This window comes from Phyllobates terribilis, unplaced genomic scaffold (genome assembly GCF_046119375.1).
Source record: "Phyllobates terribilis strain yellow unplaced genomic scaffold, ASM4611937v1 Scaffold_69__1_contigs__length_7402412, whole genome shotgun sequence".
In the NCBI taxonomy this organism is placed as follows: Eukaryota; Metazoa; Chordata; class Amphibia; order Anura; family Dendrobatidae; genus Phyllobates; species Phyllobates terribilis.
In genome coordinates this window covers 6,722,431-6,731,021 of record NW_027362829.1, presented here as the reverse complement: position 1 = coordinate 6,731,021, position 8,591 = coordinate 6,722,431, and positions in this window count along the sequence as shown.

Sequence of the window (8,591 nt, the reverse complement as noted above, 5' to 3'; positions counted from 1 at the left end):
CCCACTTCATCCAAAACCCCTCCCAGACTAGGAGGCCAATTCCCATTCCTAGAGGTGAATTGTCATAGGATATATAGAATGGAGTCTTTCTACAATAATGTACTGCGCCTACGCTACTTGAGTTAGAGGTCCGATAATGTCCATCCCCTAGTGTGCATGTCGGGAAGTGACGTGCTTTACACTGAAATGCTAGATAAACTGATTGCCGCCAAGCCACTCATACCTGTGACTGCGAATGCCCATAGTTATCATTCCACGCAGGAGCGCATCTAGGACCATTGTCCACAAATGCGCATGCCCAGATGTCTGCGTTCCACACCGTAGCACATATGATATTGCATTGCATTCCATCAAATGAAAAATCCTCTCTCTGAGATCAGCGTCATGGGAGACTAAAGACAAGTATTGCACATCCTCCCATCATGCAATAGGCATGTAGATCTACTTTATCACTACAGAAAATATGGGATGGTGGCCCACAGTATGTTCCTAAATGGTCATATTTGACCCCTATTGCATAATTAGAGATACACAAGGATCACCACACTTGTTAATTACTAAATAGTATGTGGGATATAACTGATAAGAAATAATTCTGATAATAGGAGCTCAGATCTCTTGATGAAGTAAAACAATATGTGAACCTCATTAACAGGGAACTGAGTAGCAATGGGTAGAGTATAAAATCCAAAAATGTAATCCAGAATGGGGCTGTATTCATACAAAACAAGCATAGGAAATTTGCTTATTCAGTCCCTTAGGGGTTCGTGAATCCAGTTTGGAAATCCACTCAATTTCCTTTTTGAGGATACATCTATTGTGATCACCTCCTCTCACACTGGGTTTAACCACCTCAATGATACAAAAGGAGATGTCTCCGGTTTCACCTCAATGTGCACTGTTCATGTGTCTCACTAATGGGGTGTCCTGACCATGGCGTATTTCGCCCAAATGCTCCTCCACCCGCCATATAGACTCCCTCTTGGTCATGCATACATAATCTAGGAGGCAGGTGCATGTGGCCACATATACAAGTCCTGAAGTTTTACAGTTGGAATAATCTCTCTGGAAAAAGGTTTCACCTGTAGAGGAACTCGAGAAAGATTTACATGGTCTCATCCAATTACATGTACAACTAAAGAAACCACAGATTCTTCTATCTAGCCATGTCCACTTGGGTGCAGGTTTTTGTAGAAACTATGCACTAAACGGTCCCTAATTGACCAACCCTTTCTGAAAGTTATTGTGGGAGTAGATCACACAGCACCCTCAGGTCCGGCTCAGCCACAAGTATATCCTAGTGTTTTCTGAGGATATTAAAGATACGGTCACTCTGATTGTCACAAGTTCTTATTACTTGTGTTATCCCATTTTTATCTTGGTCTCTTGGTTAGGTATGGAGGAGTGTCTGTTTCTCCTGTTTTTCTGCAAACAATCGCGCAGAATCCAAAATGTACTGTGGGTACCTTTTTGATGTTGATGTTTATTGCCTGTATATTAATATCTGTGACATTAGAGCAGTTTCTTCTCAACTGTAAAAATTGGCCCGTGGATATTGTTTTGTTTTTTTTAAAGGATGATGGGGTGGTGACTATCCCACTTTAATAGTTTATTAGTGCTTGTAGGTTTATGGTAGATGAGTGTTCCTGGAGTCCCATCTCATACTTTCTTGATTGGTACATCCAGGAAAGGCAACTGGTAATAATTAAACTCTGATATAAATCTAAGGCCCACTCTATGGATATTGAGCTCCCTGACAAATTCAAGAAATTATTCACTCGTCCCTGACCTGATGATAAAAATAGTGTCAATATATCTATACTAAGCCCCAATATATGGTAGCCACCACTTATGATCATCCCTGAATATTGTGGTTTCCTCCCACCAGCCCAGGAATAGGTTAGCAGACGAGGGGGCACAGGGGCTCCCCATCGCAGTACCCCTGAGCTGGTGGAAGTACTTCCTGTCAAAAAGAAAGAAGTTATGAGTAAGAGTGAATTTTAGAAGATCCTCCATGAAGTCATTATGTCTGCTACACTCTATTGATCTCGATTTCAAGAAATGTCTTACTCCTCTGATACCATCCTCATGCGGTATATTACTGTACAAAGCCTCGATATCTAGTAAGGCCTGATCCCCTAAATGCATGTATACATGCTCGAGGGTCTACATGTAGGGGAGCAGGCAAAGGGAAAACCAACTCCAGAGCGATTATTCCAACTGTAAAACCTCAGGCGGTACTGGGGGAGCATTATACTCTGTGGGCATCATACATCCTGCATAAGGGGCATAATGGGGGCATTACACTGTGTGGGGGCATCATACATACTACATAAGGGGCATAATGGGGGCATTACACTGTGTGGGGGCATCATACATCCTGTATAAGGGGCATAATGGGGGCATTACACTGTGTGGAGGCATCATACATCCTGCATAAGGGGCATAATGGGGGCATTACACTGTGTGGGGGCATTATACATCCTGCATAAGGGGCATAATGGGGGCATTACACTGTGTGGGGGCATCATACATCCTGTATAAGGGGCATAATGGGGGCATTACACTGTGTGGGGGGATCATACATCCTGCATAAGGGGCATAATGGGGGCATTACACTGTGTGGGGCATCATACATACTGTATAATGGGCGTAATGGGGGCATTACACTGTGTGGGGGGCATCATACATCCTGCATAATGGGCATAATGGGGGCATTACACTGTGTGGGGGGATCATACATCCTGCATAAGGGGCATAATGGGGGCATTACACTGTGTGGGGGCATCATACATACTGCATAAGGGGCATAATGGGGGCATTACACTGTGTGGGGGCATCACACATCCTGCATAAGGAGCAGAGCCGTGTGTGTACGAGGTGTACGGAGCGGAGCCGCGTGTGTACGAGGCGTACGGAGCGGAGCCGCGTGTGTACGAGGCGTACGGAGCGGAGCCGCGTGTGTACGAGGCATACGGAGCGGAGCCGCGCGTGTACGAGGAGTACAGAGCGGAGCCGCGCGTGTACGAGGAGTACGGAGCGGAGCCGCGCGTGTACGAGGCGTACGGAGCGGAGCCGCGCGTGTACGAGGCGTACGGAGCGGAGCCGCCCGTGTACGAGGCGTACGGAGCGGATCCGTGCGTGTACGAGGCGTACGGAGCGGAGCCGCGCGTGTACGAGGCGTACGGAGCGGAGCCGAGCGTGTACGAGGCGTACGGAGCGGAGCCGCGCGTGTACGAGGCGTACGGAGCGGAGCCGCGCGTGTACGAGGCGTACGGAGCGGAGCCGAGCGTGTACGAGGCGTACGGAGCAGAGCCGCGCGTGTACGAGGTGTACGGAGCGGAGCCGTGTGTACGAGGTGTCTAAATTGTGAATAGAAATATTGTTCTTATCGATCTGACACACGTAAAAATATCATATAAAATAATATGCACAATAACCAATATGGAGAAACTATAAACCTATAACAATGAACATATAAAGGGGAAAAAAAATATGCAAATCAAAATTGAATACATAGTAGAAAATTTACAAGGAAATCCACCCGCATCTGATCTGGTGCAAAGTATAATATCCTGCCAAAGGATCATAGAGTTGCAGATATACCGAGCATTATCTGTCATATCAACGGGAGGCAAATAGATGCATCATTGTAAAACAGACGAGAACAAGTACAAAACACTGGTGAGATTACTGTGGAGCATGGTAATGGCGAATCAGATTACTGTGGAGCATTGTAATGGCGAATCAGATTAGATGGAGCATTGTAATGGCGAATCAGATTAGATGGAGCATACAAATCCATGATATCCAAGAGCTGAATGTACAACAGATCAATGGCAATGGGAGACGTCTGCATAGAGTCTGATGGAGAACCTGATCGTGAGGCTATAGATGGAGCAAGCATTTCTATCTGTATCAACGAAAAACAGGTAATTACATTATAATAAAGCTGACAAAAACAAGTATCTGATGCAGAACTTAATCGTGAAGCTGTGGATATAGCGGGAATTTCTATCTGTATCAACGAAAAACAAATAATTGAATTATATTGCGAGAAAACTGATAAAAATAAATATATGAGAAATGGAAGATAAATAAGCTGCAGAACATTGCAAGGGAAATACTCAGTCATTGCTGAAAAATCTTTAAGATATTTGCATAATTTATGTGCGTTCTGCGAAGATGAATCAGCAATGATAGCGCAATATACAGAAAGGCAAATAAGTACACCGGCAAATAATAACCGGAAAAACACAAAATAAATTCAGAAAACCTGGAATGTCACCATATAGATGTCTGCTGGGAAGAAACCAGTATGAATTTCATCAATAGATGTAAAACAGGTCATTGCGGAAATTCATTACCCGAAGGGTATTTAGTATTTACACGTCAGATCCAGAAGGCTTCACGCATATTAAGGGGTTTCTGTCTGTTTCCACCCCTTACCGGATAATTAACTTTTATAAGACCAAAGAAAGAAAACTGTGTGAGATCATTATTCTGTATGGACACAATGTTTTGTTCCCCCGGAGTATGTGCTATTAGATGTGTTGATATATGAAATTTGCTCCGGTGCTCTCTATGAATCCTACCAATTTGTATAAAGCAATGTTGTCCACTATTCTGGAGGAAGGCATTTATTTGTCGGTGTTTAATACCAAAATTCAGCGCTGGCTGTTACCTGATTATCCCATTTTTCATGGGCTCCCCAAAACACACAAGGGTATCTTCCCCCCACCCTTCGCCCTATTATCTTGGGTATGGGTTCATTGAATGAGAATTTAACCAATGGCTGGTGAACATTTGTATCCTCTGGTTATTCAAACACCAAGCCATGTGAAAGATACTACGTCTGTCCTGAGGGTTTTTGACAGGTTTGTGTGGCAGGAAGAATATAGGTTTGTCACCAGCAATGTTGTCAACCTGTATTCCTCCATCCCTCACGCATTGGCCATCATTGCCGTTCAACACCATTTAAATAAATATAGTGGATATTCTGTGAATTTAAAAAGGTTCATTATAACATAAAATATTTGTTGTCCCACAACAATTTTATGTTTTGATTCTAAATATTATTTACAAGTACTGGGAGCCCTCATGGGCTACAAATTCTCACCATCTTTGGCTATGCTGTACATGTCATGGTGGGAAGAAATGTACATTTTTTCTGATGATAATCCATTTTTGAGCACATTTTTTGGTTTGGTAGATATGTTGATGCTTTTGGTATGGAGAGGTGACCCCCAGTTAGTGTCACAATTTGTTTTGTATTTGAATTCCTATTCCTTAAATTTAAAATTCACTGTCGGCGAACCTTTGATTTTTCCACTCCATTTCTGGATATTTTCCTGACAGGGATAGTAACATCTTATAAAGTGGACACCACACTCTATAGAAAACCTTTGTCAGACAACACATTGGAGAGAAGCACTCCGATGGCGTTCAGCGAATGTGACCCGTGCTACACAAAATATGTAACTTCCAACATAAGTGCTGATCCATCCTCCGTGGATTCTTTTATGCCTAAGGGGAGACCTGTCCACATACCCCCTGTGATGACATCACGGGGGCTAGTCTCCAGCCTTCATATTTTTATTAGATATGTTTTTTGCAATAACTTATCATGGATTGATCGTAGAGGCCCAAAAGTGATAACATATTTTCCGTTATGATTTTACCTTTCTCCAAAGACCACACACGGTATAGCTGCCGTCTGCTATTTTGTTACTTTTGTGCCACAGCTCCCCAGAGGGGCTTACAGTGACTGTTAAATATCCATATTGTTCCTTAGCTGACCCAGCCACCCAAAATATAGGCCCCATTATTATCGGACATATGGAACTTTAGTTATTCCATATTCCATATTGGCTTCGGGCCGTCTGCAGGTCTTTGTTACATTCCTTTTGAAGCACTGGGAATAAAACCTTCTCAGTTAGCTGCAAATCTATCACAAGCCTGTGTTAATTGGGTTTGGAAGCAGCTTTTGGGCTAGCATTTGCTTGCAAGGCCCTTCTCATATGTGTGTTGATTTGCATAGAGGCCACTGGCCAAAGTGTCAGCTCTTCTTCCATGGACAATTACTGTAGGGGAGGAGGGAAGAGGAGTCTGAGAGAGACTTCTTAATATCTATGACACGGGAGAAGAAAAGATTTTCAATATTTCCATTACAATCTGTTTTTCATTGATACAGATAAAAATGCTTGCTATACCTGTAGCCTCACGATCAGGTTTTGCATCAGACACTATGAAGACGTATCCCATTGCAATTGATATGTTATACAGTACAGACCAAAAGTTTGGACACACCTTCTCATTTAAAGATTTTTCTGTATATTCATGACTATGAAGGCATCAAAACTATGAATTATCACATGTGGAATTATATAATTAACAAAAAAAGTGTGAAACAACTGAAAATATGTCTTATATTCTAGGTTCTTCAAAGTAGCCACCTTTTGCTTTGATGACTGCTTTGCACACTCTTGACATTCTCTTGATGAGCTTCAAGAGGTAGTCACCGGAAATGGTTTTCACTTCACAGGTGTGCCCTGTTAGGTTTAATAAGTTGGATTTCTTGCCTTATAAATAGGGTTGGGACCATCAGTTGTGTTGTGCAGAAGTCTGGTGGATACACAGCTGATAGTCCTACTGTATAAACTTTAAAAAATGAAGGTCAGTCAGTACGAAAAATTGGGAAAACTTTGAAAGTGTCCCCAAGTGCAGTTCCAAAAACCATCAAGCTCTACAAAGAAACTGGCTCCCATGAGGACCGCCCCAGTAAAGGAAGACCAAGAGTCACCTCTGCTTCTGTGGATAAGTTTATCCGAGTCACCAGCCTCAGAAATCGCAGGTTAACAGCAGCTGAGATTAGAGATCAGGTCAATGCCACACAGAGTTCTAGCAGCAGACACATCACTTTAACAACTGTTATTGTGCAGCAGGCCTTTATGGTAAAATAGATGCTAGGAAACCACTGCTAAGGACAGGCAACAAGCAGAAGAGACTTGTTTGGGCTAAAGAACACAAGGAATGGACATTAGACCAGTGGAAATCTGTGCTTTGGGCTGATGAGTCCAAATTTGAGATCTTTGGTTCCAACCACCGTGTCTTTGTGCGACGCAGAAAAGGTGAACGGATGGACTCTACATGCCTGGTTCCCACCGTGAAGCATGGAGGAGGAGGTGTGATGGTGTGGGGGTGCTTTGCTGGTGACACTGTTGGGGATTTATTAAAAATTGAAGGCATACTGAACCAGCATGGCAACCACAGCATCTTGCAGCGGCATGCTATTCCATCCGGTTTGCGTTTAGTTGGTCCATCATTTATTTTTCAACAGGACAATGACCCCAAACACACCTCCAGGCTGTGTAAGGGCTATTTGACCAAGGAGAGTGATGGGGTGCTACGCCAGATGACCTGGCCTCCACAGTCACCAGACCTGAACCCAATTGAGATGGTTTGGGGTGAGCTGGACTGCAGAGTGAAGGCAAAAGGGCCAACAAGTGCTAAGCATCTCTGGGAACTCCTTCAAGATTGTTGGAAGACCATTTCCGGTGACTACCTCTTGAAGCTCATCAAGAGAATGCCAAGAGTGTGAAAAGCAGTCATCAAAGCAAAAGGTGGCTACTTTGAAGAACCTAGAATATAAGACATATTTTCAGTTGTTTCACACTTTTTTGTTAACTATATAATTCCACGTGTTAATTCATCGTTTTGATGCCTTCAGTGTGAATGTACAATTTTCATAGTCATGAAAATACAGAAAAATCTTTAAATGAGAAGGTGTGTCCAAACTTTTGGTCTGTACTGTACATCCAACTCCTGGATAGTATGGATTTGTACGCTCCATCTAATCTGTTTCACCATTGCAATATTCCACAGTAATCTCACCAGTGTTCTGTACTTGTTCTCGTCTGTTTTACAATGATGCATCTATTTGCCTCCCGTTCATATGATTGATAATGCTTGGTATATCTGCGGCTCTATGATCCTTTGCCAGGATATTATGCTTTGCACCAGATCAGATGCGGGTGTATTTCCTAACATCGGTGGTTTTCACACAAATTTCCTGCAATAAACAGTTTATATACAGGGTGGGATACAAATATGCATGAACAAGAGTATGAGGTTTAATTCTATGTTCCTTGTATGTAGTATTATTTGGTCATTATCTGGCGGTAATATGTGGTCTGGTCATGGTGTGGTGGTACTTGTTCCTTGCATGTGGTGTTGTTCGGTCACTATGTGGTGGTAAAATGTGGTCCGGCCATGGTGTGGTGGTATTTGCTCCTTGTATGTAGTACTATTTGGTCACTATGTGGTGATATGTGGTCTAGTCATCGTGTGTCGGTATTCTTTGTATGTGGTATTATTTGGTCACTATGTGGTGGTAATATGCAGTCCGGCCATGGTGTGACGGTTTTTGTCCCTTTGTATGTGATATTATTTGAAAAAATGTATGTGACATATTCCCTTAAAGAAAAATATACCTAAATAGAGTACTGGATATTTTAAGAAATGTTTAATAGGTTAGAGTAGAGTAGGGCCCTGCCAGAAGAGTCTACCTTGTCGTGGCGGCGGCTTACAAA